Source organism: Culex quinquefasciatus, chromosome 3, assembly GCF_015732765.1.
Source record: "Culex quinquefasciatus strain JHB chromosome 3, VPISU_Cqui_1.0_pri_paternal, whole genome shotgun sequence".
NCBI lineage: Eukaryota > Metazoa > Arthropoda > Insecta > Diptera > Culicidae > Culex > Culex quinquefasciatus.
This window is the reverse complement of record NC_051863.1, coordinates 36,313,047-36,329,397: the sequence shown is the minus strand read 5'-3', so window position 1 is coordinate 36,329,397 and position 16,351 is coordinate 36,313,047. Positions and strand designations below refer to the sequence as shown.

Below are 16,351 nucleotides of genomic sequence, written 5' to 3'. Positions count from 1 at the left end.
TCAACATTTTTATTTTTAAAACCGCTGTATCTTCCCAAGGATTGGACATAGGACAATGGTCAATATGGAGACTTTTATGTAAAATTATCTGGGGAATCGATTCCCATTACTGGTTTTTAAAAATTTTGACGTTTAGACCACTTTTCAAAAAAACAGTTTTAGTAAATGATTTTTGTATTTTTTTAGGAGAGGCATACCATCCTGCATTTTTCGTCAGTCTTTTGGTAACATCTTAGGGTATTTCCTCAAAAATTTTGAGTGAAAAAAAATCGTTACATCACCTTTAAATTTAACTTTTAAACATAAAAATTGAAAAATGATATAAAAAAGGCGTGTATTTTTGTTTCAGTGTATTTTTATCAGAAAGCCCGTCCAATTTTCTACAAGTTTGTCTTTGACCACTTTTTGATACGATGCAACGGCTTCGAGATACAGTAATTTTTAAATTGCAAAATACTAAAATATTTAAATACCTTACGCCCTTCTCAAATGTTATTCTCGAGTACTATTGGCTCCATATACACAAAAATGACTTATATAGGCCTAGGATAACATGTCTACAATGTTTCATTGAAATCGGAGAGGGTCGGGTACAAAAGTACCAGAAAAAATCCTGATTTGAGCTGGAATTGCTCTATTTACACATATTTTATCAAGTAAGGTCGTTGCAAATATTTTTCAAAAAGCAGAAAAACGTTAAAAAACCAAAACAAACCAAAATGACCCAGGGGTTTATGGATGCAAATATCATATTCAATAAATAAAAATAAAACATTTTTCAAACTTTTATTTAATTTCAAGTAACAATCAAAGAAATATGACGTTTTCGTCCCCTTATTGAACTGCAGGCTTCTTGGAAAGGCGCCGGTATTGACGAATAAAGTAGAGTTTCAGGGGTTAACCAGTGAACGGATGGTTGGCTCTCACTGATATTTTTTCATTCATTGTTTAACCACAGCTGATCTGTCAATACCGGAGTAGCAACGCATGTGACAGCCAACCTTGGTCCAGCACATCGTCGCCGTCGTGCTAACTTGTCGTACGTGCATTTTGGCCAAATTGAGTTAAGAACGCGTGCTGTGCTGCTCGCAATGCCTCACCTTTTTAAAATACCATGCATTTTTGTCACTTTACGAATGAAAGTAGTTTCAATCTTGTCGTGCTATCTTGTCACTCCCTGAAAATTGATGTAAATGTGACAAGTGACCAAAGGGATTTCAGGTCAGAACGCGTTTGACGCCCTTACAAGTTAGACTACCATAAACATTGGTAATTATAACTCGGGACTCCAGCAACCAACTTCAACCAAACTTCGGGACAATGCACATAATTGTCAGCCAAACATGATCATGGAAAGTGAATTAAACCAGAACTATCAGAAATCCATACTCAAGATACAGATTTCCGAATATTCTCATGCTTATTTTGTTTGACCAGCTCGCAAAGCTGGGGCAGGGTGGAATCTCGCATGCGGGGGAGGGTGAAATCTCGCATGGGAAAAAAATTGATTACAGTACTTGTGATTGACCCCCGGACAAATCTAGAACAAACTTTATGTCGAAAGGGGGGAACGTGCCCCCCCTCCTCAGAACTTCCGACACCGCCAGTATTCTTTTTACATAGGGAATGCATGGTCAAAGTTTCAACCAAATAAAAAAAATAAAAATAAAACTCTTATACGAAAAATAGACAATAACTCAGAAAAGGTATTTTTCTGATCTGTTCGAAAATATTTTTTATACTTGTATGGATGGATAAGTTTTCAAAAAAATTAAAAGTTTAACAAATTATGTTTGTCAAAACTAAATTTGAAGAGTTCGTTGTTGTTTATTTTAATAAGGTAACTTGGGCCAACAAGTGGTCATTTGTCACAAAAATATAAATAAAGTTTCCAGAAATGTATTTAATTCAGCTTTGACCTCAACCGGCAGTTCAAGCGGTCAAAGTTCAATTCGTGGTAATGAAAATTGACACATCATTCAACTTATTGGTTTTAATTATAAGTGAAATATTTGGTTTCACACATGACATATATTCCCAGAAAAGCCTTTTATTTTTCCATGACCAACAACACCCCATGACATTGTCTGGCTTTCCTGTCAATTCCGAGAATAAATCATCAAATTATCGGTCAACCCAAATGTGCAAAATTCAATAAAAGGAATTATATTTGAACGATAGCTTTGTTTTTTTTCGATTTATTATTGGAATTTAATATAATTTATATGAAATAATAACAATAAAGAATCTACGATATAAACTAAAAAATATTATTTGGTTAAAACGCTTTAATGTATTGTTGACGCCGATCCGTTTGGCGTAACTGCGGTGCAGCACAACCAAAAAACGCCAAACAAACAGAGTTTTCCCCGTTTTCCATTTTATTGTCTTTTACCTTTTTTATGTGTTTCTTTGTTTTTTTTTTTGCTCCTCACCGATGAACTAGGGATGGCTGGTGTCGGTCAAGTTCACCACTCGACGAAAAGGGACGATTAGGCTGCTCTGCGCTCCACACTGGATAAGAAGGGGTCGCCTCAGCCTCCTTCCTCAAGTTTAATTTAATCTGTTCTCTTTCTTAACACTTCCGGAGGTTTCGGGCGGCGGACCTGGGGGTGGTCCGAAAAAGTAATTAACTATCTCTGCTGGCACTTGACTGGCGGCAAACTTTTCCTTTTCACTCGTTAAACGACACTGACTTCACTGTGCGAGAAGGATCCGATGTATACGTGTGCTTCTTTGCACTGACTTATTAATTAGTTGTTAGCTCAACAATTTCAGCAGATACGATGGGAGAAAACTTTTCCACTATTTATTTTTTCCACTTTTTCACCCCTCGAAGGCGCAATTACAAGAAACGCCCAGCCTTCATTAGCATACGATGTTTTCCAAGATGGTGCACGTGGCTGCACGTTCTTCTCGGTGCACTTCTTGCATTCTCCAGTACACCCACAACAAACTTTCTTTCGCACAATCACTAGCCACTTCCTTTCTTACATTAAACTTGCTGTAACTTTTCTCTCTTTTCTTCTGATGCTTCACTGCACTTTACAACAGGCAGCCCTCTCTCTCTTGTTCCGCCACTAATTCTTGGCGCGCACTTTTCGGAAAACTCCGGAACCAACTGACATTATCAGTTGGTAATTTTTCTTATTCACACTTTTCCAGCTCAAAGCTCTGTGTCGGGGGTGGGAATTTCCGCAACTGATGCTAAAATTGACGTCCTAGTCGAACTTTCCCCTCTGCCGCCACGCTACTCCACGATCCCGGACACAATTGTCGACTTTTAATTACGTGTCGTCCTTTTTTTTTTAAAAAAAAACGGCGTCGTTGTACCACCGGCTGCGAATGGTCCCCCGATCTTGTCAACCACACTAGAGTGCGGGGTATGTTTTCAGGACTTTTCCAATCTGCAATTAAAAAGGGAGTCAAGAAAAAGAAGGAAAAAGCTGGATTAAAATACATCCACACGGTCTGGACAGACAAAAAACGTTTTTAATTAAAAAATTAAACTTCTTCTGTGTCGTCTTGTGTGGAGGGTTTTTGATTGGCGTAGGGATAAGAGAGCGGGAAAAACATCTGATTTAATTTGTCCTTTGGAACACAGAGAAAAAAAATATCGTCAAATTTTAATCAAAATCTGATAAAAAAAGAAAAGCAATTCTCTGAGATTTCGGTCATTCGATTTTTATTTTGTATTTTTTTATCCGGCTAAATCTTTTTTGGTGCCTTCGGTATGCCCAAAGAAACCATTTTGCATCATTAATTTTTCCATATAATTTTCCATACAAATTTGGCAGCAATCCATACAAAAATGATTTGTGAAAATTCAAAAATCTGTATCCTTTGAAGGCATATTTTGATCGATTTGGTGTCTTCGGCAAAGTTGTAGGTATGGATAAGGACTACACTGAAAAAAATGAAATATGGTAAAAAAAATTTTGGTGATTTTTAATTAACTTTTTGCAATTCCGTCGTGAAACTATTTACTTTTCCTATCATTCTTGAACTGCGAAATAGCCTACTTTTCTGTACCAAAAATAACAGAATCGAATAGCAACACTTTTCAAAATAAATGCTGAAAAGTTATACTTTTCAGCACTCAAATGGGTGCTGAAAAGTTGAACTTTTTAGCACTTGTTTCGAAAAGTAACACTTTTCAACATTTTTTTGATTTGAACGATTTATTGACAAAATACATGAAAATTTGACATAAAATTTCACTCAGTGTGTGTTTTTTGGAATTGCAAAAAATGTTGTATGGAACTCGTTGCAAAACTTGATTTTTTCAGCACTCTTCGTATTTATCCAACTCGGTGAACCTCGTTGGATAAATGTACGACTCGTGCTGAAAAAATCCTCTTTTTGCAACTTGTTGCATAAACTACTATTTTGACACTAAAACTTGATTTGCAAAAAACACTATTTTTGTTTTTTTTTTATTTTTTGATATGTGGACATCAAAACCAACTTATCAGAAATTTCCAGGTTGTGCAAAAAAATGTTGACCGGGTTATTAATTTTTTAATCGATTTAGAAAAAAATGGAAATATTGGTAGCAAAAAATCTTCAACTTCATTTTCCGATGTAAAATCAAATTGGCAATCAAAAAGTACTTTAGTGATATTTTGATAAAGTCCACCGTTTTCAAGTTAAAGGCATTTTTAGGTATCTTTTTTGAAAATAGTCGCAGCTTTTAATTTTTTTAAATTAGTGCACATGTTTGCCCACCTTTGAAAAAAAGTTTTTTTTTGAAAAGCTGAGAAAATTCTTTATATTTTGCTTTTTGAACTTTGTTGATACAACCCATAGTTGCTGAGATATTGGCATGCAAAGGTTTAAAAACAGGAAAATTGAAGTTTTTTAAGTCTCACCCAAACAACCCACCATTTTCTGATGTCGTTATCTCAGCAACTAATGGTCTGATTTACAATGTTAAAATATTTTGTGAAATTTTCCGATCTTTCCGAAAACAATATTTTCCAAAATTTTAAATCAAGACTAACATTTCAAAAGGGCGTAATATTGAATATTTGGCCTTTTAAAGATCAGCTCCTTATGGCTTAAAAAGTTGTAGGTATTGTCCCCTAAAACATATCAAAAAATCTCGAAAATCAAAAAACGACGTATTTTGGGAAATTGAGTTTTAGTAAAAAAAAAATAATTAAAAAATCATCAATTTTTCCGTGTGCCTATTTGTATCTCAATAGTCCTCAACAATACCTACAACTTTGCCGAAAACACCAAATTGATCAGAAAATTCACTCAAAAGTTACAGCTGTATGCACATTTACGTACCATTTTTGTATAAGCAGCTGCCAAAATTGTATGGAGGCTTGTATGGGTGAATCAATGACACAAAATAGCTTTGGTCATAGGGAAGGTCCCCACAAAATTTGAGTAAAATTAAAAAATACAAAAAATAAAAATGGTCAAAATCGGCCGATTTTGTAGAGAATTGCTCTAAAGCTTAAAACTACATTATTTATTTGTAAATACATAAAAAAAGCATTCATCAACACTGAATTAATTAAAATCTATTTTAATCAATTTTAAAACCGTGCAAACTCGACGTGGCTTGTTGTTGATGAATATTGTTTGGCCCGGAACCGACACGAGCGGCCGACACTGGTGGCTGGCTGGCGAGGTTTTCAATGGAAAAGTGATTAATTTTAACGCGCGACATCGAGAACACTGAAAGCGTAACTGGAAATCTCCAATAAAATGCAATTTAACTTATGTTGAGAGTTTTAACCGAATAACAAAAAAGCTGATTGCCACATTGTTTGGCGAGTTAAAACTTTGCAATCATATTTAAGCATACCGATTACTTCTATATTACTAATCAACCCATTACGTATCGTATTGTGTCATTAATTGGCTACCTTTTTGTTTTAATAACATCAAACGGAAAACTTTACCTAGGTATGTGTAGTTATGTGTTTCATTCAGTTCAATATAATTGAAAAGAATGATTTGCTGATATTTTTTTTTTGCATTTAATTATATATTTTTACTTTGTTGCAAAAACTAACCAATCATGACTATTTCATACAACTTTGACAATGCTATGAAATTATGCGTCTAACTTTTTTATAGACAGGTCGTTTATTAAACCCTCATTGAAATGTCACTTTTAAGTTGGTTAACCAAAGTTCAAATCACCGAGCTTCGAGAGTGTAAACCCATTAAAATTCCGTTCGAGCGATTGAAACAACGTGTGGTGGATCAAAATTTAATTTTGCTTTTTCGGGGAAGACAGATGATTAGACATTGATTTGACGAGCGTGCCCACAACCGATCAAACACGCGCGTCAATTTTCATTTTCGGAAACATAGCATCCAACTCTTTTGCATCAATGGATAACACAGTCCAACAAGATTTTGTCTCTGAGGCGAGTATATGTGTTCCTAGTAGAATTTTGCCTGCTGAATCCGAATCTGGGTCCAGAATTGCTCCAAATGGTCCCAATTTTGAGATACACCCGTTTGAAATGTTAGTTTAGGCCAAAAATAGCTACTTTGTTGACTATTTTACAAAGAACTATTGAATAAACAAATAAACCAATACATGTATCTTAAAGTTCACGTTTTCTTTCTGAAACACCGCTGGTTTTAAATTTGATTTTCTACGCATATTTATAGCCATTTTAAAATTATATTTTCAGTTGGTTCTCATTCAAGTTTTTCCAACTTGCATGCAAGTCAAATTCTAATTTTAAAATGGCTATAAATATGCGTAGAAACAATCAAATTTTAAAAACCAGGAGTGTTTCAGAAAGAGGAGAACGTGAACTTTAAGATACATGTATTGGTTTATTTGTTTATTCAATAGTTCTTTTGTAAAATAGTCAACAAAGTAGCTAATTTTGGCCTAAACTAATATTTCAAACGGGTGTATCTCAGAATTGGGACCATTTGGAGCTATTCTGGACCCGGATTCGGATTCAACAGGCAAAAATCTACTAGGAACACATATTCTCGTCTCAGAGACAAGAAACATTTGATTTATTGTTGAACTGTGTAATAGGTTGCAAAACTAAGTGGGAATTTCGAAAAAAATGTGTTGTTTTGGTGCTTTGCAATCTAGTTGTGGAGAAGTTGCAAATAAAAAGGAGAGCTTTTGACATGCATGGAATAACTCTAAACATGACAAAAATCAATTAAAAATTATTTATACAGCGGTAGAGTTGGCATGCAATCATAAGATTTCAAAAAACCCCAACCCTTTAAAAAAATTGTGAAAAAAGCATTGAAAGTTGACTAAAACTCAACATATTTTTAAGCAAACTAAAATATGTTAAAATATGATAAAATATGATTTAACTTAACATTTTTTTTTAATTTTGATGTTTTCTTTAAAAAAATATTTTTTTCGCTCTTTGATTTTTCGGGTCAATTTATAAGGGTGAGAAAAAAAACAAACTTAAAAAAATAATTGTAAGTATCTTGAACAGGAATTACCAATTTAATTTTTGATTCATCCCCTAACACGGTGTGCAACATACCATTATTATTATTAGTATAACCTAAGAGCACCTTTGCGTGAAATATTAACGATTTTAGTACCGATTTTTCATGATTCTCTCATACATGCGAAATCCCGGAAAAAGTCAACTGAAGTACACTTATTTGATATTGTGCAGGTGTAGAATATTGCCTCAATGCCAAATCACGTGAATATTTCAACTGTAAAATGTTCAGTCCAGACTCGATTGTCCGAAGTTCGAAAATCCCAAGATTGGCATAAGCGACCAAAAATATTTTTTTTTTTATTTAATTTTTTTTTTCTTCTAACATTGAATTCAAAATCTGCGACCCCATTTTAGTCAAATATGAATGGTGGATTGTCTTAAAAATTATAAAATGAAATTTTTCAATATTTCATAAACGCAATTTTTGCCGCCATCTTGAGTATTAAAATTCTAAAATACTTCAGATTAGGGTCATACTTAAGCTCAACAACCAAAAATAAGACAACGAAAAAAAACGTTACTTAATCCACCTTTAGGTGGTTGGTGCCTTCCTCTCATTTATAGAGTGATTACAATCCCCTAAAGTGTCCACATGGTATATGGATCTCCCCTTACGTGATCGCAGCACCTTAGAGGTCCTAATAAAAATAAGTGACGAGTAAAAAAATAGACTTTTTGTCAAGATTATACAGACACCGCCTTTCAGGAAAATGGCATCCCTCTACAAGGATTTTTTCGTGGCGATCAGACGGGACCATTTGAGGTTATGTTAAATCAGACCAGTTTTTAAACTGCTTGTAATTTTAGATAGGTAAGTCAGATCTTGAAAATTTTTAATCCACAAGAAAGGTCTTCTCATATGCTTTATAAAAATATATAACATGTGAGGGTTTCATGAAAAAACCACCCTTTTTACCATAATTTTAATTTAATATGAGACAGTTTTTTTAACATAACTTTTCAATTGTGGTTTGGTTGAGCGTTTTAGCAGAATGCATTACTGTGAATACAAAGAGACGAGTTGTTCCTTTTAATTCCGCTATATATTTTTAATATCTTGACAGATACGTATTTCGTCTACTACTTGCAGACTTCATCAGTGATGAAGTCTGCAAGTAGTAGACGAAATACGTATCTGTCAAGATATTAAAAATATATAGCGAAATTAACTTTTCAAATACATGATAAAACTGCATGAATATAAATAGCAACTTAGGGGACGATAAGACGAATCGATTAAAACTATTCCGGCCAAAATCGGTTGAGCCTGTGACAAGATATTCCAGTGGCATTGATTTGGTACACATGTCTACATACAGCCAAACACACAGACATTTGCTCAGCTGGTGATTCTGAGTCGATATGTACAAATGAAGGTAGGTCTAGAAGGTCTAACTAAAAAGTTCGTTTTTCGAGTGATTTTATAGCCCTTCCTCAGTAAAGTGAGGAAGGCAAAAAGATTCGATTATCCGAAGTTAATTTGAGGAAGATCACAAAGTTTTATATTACAGAATATTTGTTAATTGCACTAAAAAGATGATTATAAATCACTCCTGAAAGTTTCATGATGATATTTCATGACAAAACTGAGTAAAAGACAATTTAACCTCAAAATTTTGCCATGCGCAAAGCGGGCTGTCAAACTTTGTTGCCGTTTTTCTCTAAACCACGAGTTGATTTACGGGTGCCACGATATCTTGAAATGGGACGGACCAAATTGGCTGAAATTTGAGGTGAAGACTCTCAAGATGTATCCCGTATTTTTTTTAAATTAGCTTTTTTAAAAAATACAAAAAATAAAAACTAACCAACACAAAAATATTTTCATCTTTTTTTTAAAATAAACTTTTTGAAAATCGGGCTTCGTCCAAGGATCTGACACGCATGCAGTTTCTTGAAGTCCCCGCCAGAGGCACTGTCAATATTGTTTACGCGTGGTTTTTGAAAAGGTCGTATGAAATAAATACAAAAAAAATTGTTTCCAAATTATTTTTTGCCAGATTGTTTTATCTTTTGCGTATATTTGCGAAATAATTTCAATTATTACGTAAATTTTTCCACATTTTACATTTATTAGATCAATAAAACTAAGTTCTACTTGACGATACAAAACATCAAACTCACTAAACTAAACTAAAAATCTTAATATCTTCAGTTACCTTGAAATAAAATGAAATTAGTTTGATTCTTCCTTACCGTTGGTTTAAAATTAATGGAATACGAGACTTCACCAAAATTTGGTCAAGACAGTGTGGAGATATCGTGGCACCCGTTTTTTTAAACTGCTAACTTGAAATTGATATATCTCAGCAACCATGCAACCAAATATCTTAAAATTGGTTTTGTTAGTAGGTGAAAATCTATATTTTAATGCCCGAAATAAGAATTGAAAAAAGTTGAAATGTGTGCTCATACAAACCTCAGACATTTTTGCCGATATACGTGTATGTAACCCCATAAGAGAGATCTGGACTGTTTTAATTGATTAATCCAAAAGTTGCGTCTTTCAATTATGAAAATTGGTACCCAGACACGTATAGGTAATTGCTAAAATTTTCAAGTTATCGCAGTTTTAGTGAAAAAAGTTTATTTTTACCCATTTTCGTAATTTTTCCTTTTTTGCGCGCGGCGCGTCGAGAAACCCAGTTTTTATGTTAAAAAAATCATATCTCTGAAACGTGTTAATGGATATCCGCAATTTTTTGATATGTTATGTAAAATATTACAAGGAATCAGGGAAAAATATTTTCAGACATGGGCTCTTTGATCCCGAGACCTTGAAAACGGCAAATGAAATTTTCATAGGACCTTTTCAAATATTCATCTAGTTTTTTTGGACCTCAACATGTTTTTCTTTAAAAGTCGAACTAATAACTTCTCTTTTGAGTTGTGGCGCTCTAAAATTGGTTCAGCCGTTCCGGAGATATGATTTTTTGAAAAATGTGGTTTTTGCGAAAATCGTCGAAAAATGTCATTTTTTAGACCACCCTATTTCGGATAGGACCACCCTAATCGCCAAACAAAAAAAATACGGGTCTAATTATTTGGGCCAAGGAACCCCCACTCCAAATTTGAGCCAAATCGGAGCACTTTTGATTTGGAGACTTCCTGTTTGACGTGGAATGGCTGATAGTGATTCAAAAACCATTATCTTATTTGCAACATTTTTGTTTAAGGATAAACTAAAAATCGTTTCCAAAGCAATTATAGAAAATTAACGTTTTGATTAGCAAACGTGGAAGCAAGCGCAATTTATTATTCTATTGATCTTCATTCGCATGAAAATAATAAGCGAAATTAAATTTGTTTATTGAAAACAGTATAGGGTAAACATACCAATTTTTGTCACATAAGTTGTTTGATCTGTTTTCATCACTTGTGCAGTTTGACGCTATTTAAACAACATTTTCAGATACATCAACAAAAAAGCTTGCTCTCCTTTATTTGATAATCTGATAGTAATGTATAGTATATGTGTAGTAACGTGCAGAAAAGTGAATATTTCCCCTAACATTTTCAGCCAGCCATTTTACCCTTGAACTTTCCCTGAATTTATTCAAGGCGAAACGATCCAACCACGATTAGTCTTCCCATGAGGGCTGTATCAAAACATATGCTCAAATTTGCACACAGGGAAACATCAACAAAGCAACAAAACAACTTACTGGTCGTTTAATTACGTACACCAACTGGTTCATTTTTCGCCTTTTTCCGTTTTTATTTTTATTTGCGGGAAAACTTTTTCGCGCTTTATTTTTTCCTCAGATTCTTTTTATTATTTTATTTTAATTATATTTACGCTTACACACACACACAATCCCATACGACGAAGCATCGACACTTTTTCCCGCCAGATCCATCGCCAAGTCGTTGCGGCGTTGTGTCCACGCCGGGATGTTTTAAAAATAGACTATTATTTCACACTTAACACACCAATTCGGAACCTGTTACCAAACACAGAGGACGTCGACGACGACGAAAACAGGGAGGCGTGGGAAAAATACAGTGACATTTTTGTTAAACACTTTTTTATTTATGTTTTCCCATTTTTGTGACATTACACACTGCCATTTTTATTATCTCACTTTCACTTGTGTGTGCGAACTTTTGCTGTGTGGCTGTATTCCTTCTTCTTTAATTTCCCGAATCACCTTCACTTTCAACGGAAAGACGAATCCTTCGCTGCGCCTCTTCCTACTGGTTCTTCTCAGGCCATTCCGTCTGGTATCCGTCTTCTCGCGGTTTTTAACCAAACTCTGGTGACCGCCAAACCGCAAAATTACAAAGCCGCACGTAATTCGTCAAAAATTTTCTCGGATCACCGAAACTATTTGAACAGCCTCTGCCCCACAACTGTCGTCATCATCAACGGAGGTCCTCCCGCGCGTACTCGACGTTCAGTGAACTCCGCACCCGTAACGTGTACGACCGGGACAACGTCTTATCACACGATTAGCGGAAACCGAACTGAGGGATGCAACGCGCCACGACCAGGCCAAGACCTATCCAACAGCCACTACCATAGCTGCCAGGCCGTTTTGGCTGTTGGCCGGATTGACACTCGAAGAAAAAAAAACTTCACTAGATTTTATAATAATAACCAGAAACACACTCAACGAGCGCAAACGGCGAGTGACCGTGAAAGCTGCGAGATTCGGCGTTTGGTCTGTGAGTGACCGAATTCGGCTTTGAGTGTCGGGCAACCGTCGTCGTGAAACCATTGTTAGCGCGTTGCTGGCAATCAGCTGGCCAAACGTCGTCGAATGTCTAATCGAGCGACGGAGAACACTTGTGGCTCTTGGACGCTTTGTGGAAGAGCCGGCTGGGCGCCTTCGTTTTTTTTTTTGAAGAACCGGAATGTCGAGTGCGCATGTCGAACTGGTACAGCAAAAGAGTCGTCTAGATCGGTTTTCGGAAAACCGGTACTATTACGATGTTGAGCGGGATACAGTTGTTCAAACAATAAACTGATTTTGGTTTCAGTTAACACTTCAAACTAAATTCTGCAATTTTTCTGATACAGGTTTCCATATATCATACAAAATGGGGTCCGTATATTGATAAAATTACGCTTTATATTAGTGATTCCACATCAAATCAACCAGTCACGAAATATTCTAGCTAAGCTGGTTCTGTCAGAATCCTGCTAGAACGTCATGAATGGTAGGGTGCCCAGCATATGGGACTTTTTCTCAAAACCTCGCTCCACAAGCTGAATATTGTTCCTAGAGCTTTTTCAGGACTCTGGGCTAAATATTAGCAAAATCGGTCAACATTTACCCATTGGTACTCGGAGGTGAAGTTTGTATGGGAAAAAACCCAAATATCTTACGGTTTGGTTATACGGTGCGCTTCTTCCATCAAAATATTCCCAAAAGTGAGATTCTCGTTGGAAATTTAACGTGAAGACTTCCATCATTGTCATGATTTTTCCTTTAAAGATATATATTGTTATCCGAGCATTCGTTGGTGAAGGTTGTCTGAATCAACATGACTCGTCGCGTCCCGGCGCAAAACGCCGGCAATATTGCCCTACCTGCGGCTCAAGCAAGCAAAAAAGTGGAAATTTCCAAAAGGAAGGTTGAGGCCTCAACTGATGGCCAAAAACCGGGGATTTCCAAAAGGAAGGTGCTTTTGGAAGTGACATCGAACAGCAAAAAGACGAAAAAGAGCGACGGTACTGTACCGATGGATGAGGAGGAGGAGAACTCTTCGTCGCACGAGGAGCAGCTATTGAAGAACAACAAGTTTGCTGGACTGCCTGACGAGGACCAGGTAGCGGAAGCAAAGGAGAATGAAGTGAAACAGCGAAAGGAGAAACTGCCTCCTTTTTATGTGCGGCAATCAGCAGCAACGATCGACTTTCGAGCGGGGCTGGTTGAACTCATCAAGTCTGGGAAAGTCCAAGGCAACATTCGTCTGTGTCAGGACGGATTTAAGGTGCTGGTGCAATCCAGGCAGCACTATCAACTGGTCAAGGATTACTTGACCGAAAACGAGGCGGAGTACTTTACCCATGATGTCGTCATGGATAAGCCGTACAAAATCGTCGTCAGAGGTCTGTACGACATGCCAGTGGAGGAATTAGCTGCCGAGCTAAAAGTTTTGAAACTGGATGTGTTGGCCGTGCACAAAATGAGCCGACGCAACAAAGACATCAAGTACCGTGACCAGCTCTACCTGCTGCATTTGGCTAAGGGATCGACGACGCTTCCTGAGCTGAAGGCAATTCGAGCGGTTTTCAACATTATCGTGTCGTGGGAGCGATACCGACCAGTGCATCGTGACGTCACACAATGCTTCAACTGCCTGGGTTTCGGGCACGGAGGTAAGAACTGCCACCTAAAGCGTCGTTGCGCCAAGTGTGGTACTGATGCGCACATCACGTCACTCGTCAACCGACCGAAAGTGCCCCAAGAGAGCTGAGTTCGTGAAAATTCGGCAGCAAGCATCGACGAAAAATCAGCCTCAGCGTCGTAGAACTCCTCCAGCCCTGGTGGAGCAAAATTTTCCACCTCTTCAACCGCGACGCCAGGTCCCAAACTTGGCACCGTTGCCGTTGGATCCCAGGAAGAGAGCTGAGATGAATCATCCACGGCCGGGTTCCAGCCAGGAGCCGAGACCGCCACCACCGGGCTTCAGCCAGGAGCCAAGACCAACCCAAGAACCAGCAGTTGAGGAAAATGGTAATGATCTTTACACCTCAACCGAACTCCTCAATATTTTCAAACAGATGTCCGCTGCACTGCGTGGATGCAAAACCAAGACCCAGCAGATTGAAGTGCTGACCTCGTTCGTCATCCAGTATGGATCGTAGGTCCCTCAAGCTGCTGAATTGGAACGCTTGCTCCATTAGGAGGAAGAACTTAGAGCTGGTGGATTTTCTTCGCGAGAAGGAGATCGACGTAGCTGCCATCACGGAAACTCATCTGAAGCCCGGTGAAAAAGTTTATCTGCAAAACTACAAGATCGCGACGCAGCTCGATAGGACCACCTCTGGAGGAGGAGGTGTGCTTGTCGCTGTTCATCGTGATCTCAAGCCACGCCGGCTGCCACACTTCAAGCTGGACATCATCGAGGCCGTTGGGGTGGAAATTCCCACTTCTGTTGGCCCAGTACTCTTCATTGCTGCATACTGCCCACGTCAGGTGAATTCCAGAGATGGTTCAGCAGCAAAACTGAAGGGCGATATCCAGAAGCTGACACGGCGGAGCGCAAAGTACATCATCGCTGGTGACCTCAACGCGAAGCATGAAGTTTGGGGCAACAGCAGGAGGAATCGGAACGGAGTGATTCTGCACAACGATCTGCAAAACGGATACTACAACGTTGTGAGTCCGGATCGTCCAACGAGGGTGGCTCGGTCTGGGAATCACTCAATCATCGACTTCTTCATTACCAATATGGCTGAGAACGTGGCTCATCCTGAGGTGTTTGAAGAGTTGAGTTCTGATCACTATCCGGTGGTTGTGGAGGTTGGAGCTTCCGTTACTCCGCAGCGGCAACCAACCCGGAAAGATTACCACAACGTTGACTGGCAGCAGTTTCAGCAAGTGGTCGACAGCAACATCGACTATGATCAACACCCGGAAACTTCTGCCGATATTGATCGTTCGCTGGAGGTGATCCAGCAGGCTATCAACCAAGCAGAGGCTGCCAACGTTCGGGAGGTTCCTGTTAATTTTAAGGTAACTGATATTGACGTAGATACTAAACACTTGATTAGACTTAGGAATGTTTATAGGAGACAATATCAACGGACTGGGGACTATGACAAAAGATTTCAGTGAACAATTTGAACAAAATCATACAAGACCGACTTGACAATATCAGAAATCAAGAATTTTCAAAACATGTAAGCCAGCTTGGGAATTATTCAAAACCATTTTGGAAACTTTCAAAAGTTCTTAAAAACAAATCAAAGCCTATTCCTCCTCTTATTGTTGAGGATTCTCCTTTGATTACATCCGAGGAAAAGGCAAATGCACTTGGGCTTCATTTTGTTAGTTCTCATAATCTTGGAGCTTCCATGACCAGTCGTAAAGAAACATCAGTTGCCAATAGTATTTCAACAATCAATGACACTACCTTTGAATTTCCTGCAGATTCCCATGTTTCTGGTGAGGAAGTCAAAGTTGCAGTTAAACAAATGAATAATATGAAAGCTCCAGGCTTTGATAACATTTTTAATCTAGTGTTGAAAAAACAGAGTGATCAGTTCTTTCAACATCTAGCCAATATTTTCAATAAATGTTTGCAACTTGGTTACTTCCCCACCAATTGGAAACTGGGCAAAGTCATACCAATTTTGAAGCCTCAAAAAGATCCAACATCGCCAACAAGTTATCGTCCCATTAGTCTTTTGAGTAGTCTGTCCAAACTCTTTGAGAAGGTCATCTATTCAAGGCTTTTGGATTTTACCAACGATAATAATATAATTTTGAATGAGCAGTTTGGCTTCCGAAAGGGACATAATACTGCTCATCAGCTTACGAGAGTAACTAAAATCATCAAGCAGAACAAGCTTGAGTCTAAATCAACTGCTATGGCTTTGTTGGATGTTGAGAAGGCTTTTGACAATGTTTGGCATGATGGTTTGATACATAAACTGTATTTATACGGTTTTCCAATGTATCTTATCAAAATTATCCAGCACTATCTTTCGGAGAGATCGTTCAGGTTTTTCTGAATGGGATTGCTTCTGGATTATTCAACATTGATGCTGGGGTTCCCAAGGAAGTATTCTTGGCCCACTTCTGTACAATATTTTTACATCTGATTTGCCTACTCTTCCTGGTAATGGTGTGTTGTCACTTTTTGCTGATGACACTGCCGTTATTTATAAGGGTAAAATAACCAGATATTTAGTTGGCCGCCTT

General features: G+C 37.6%; 1 protein-coding gene across 1 annotated transcript in view; it reads right to left on the bottom strand.

The window, feature by feature from the left end:
• Nucleotides 1-11,972, bottom strand: part of LOC6039743 (FMRFamide receptor) — a 125,562-nt gene extending 113,590 nt beyond the window's left edge. The window contains exons 1-2 of the mRNA XM_038258732.1: nt 11,138-11,972; nt 2,396-3,407 (exon numbers count right to left, since the gene is read on the bottom strand). The gene's annotated coding sequence lies outside the window, so the exon portion shown is untranslated. The remainder of the gene's footprint in view (nt 1-2,395; nt 3,408-11,137) is intronic.
• Nucleotides 11,973-16,351: the final 4,379 nt, after the last annotated feature.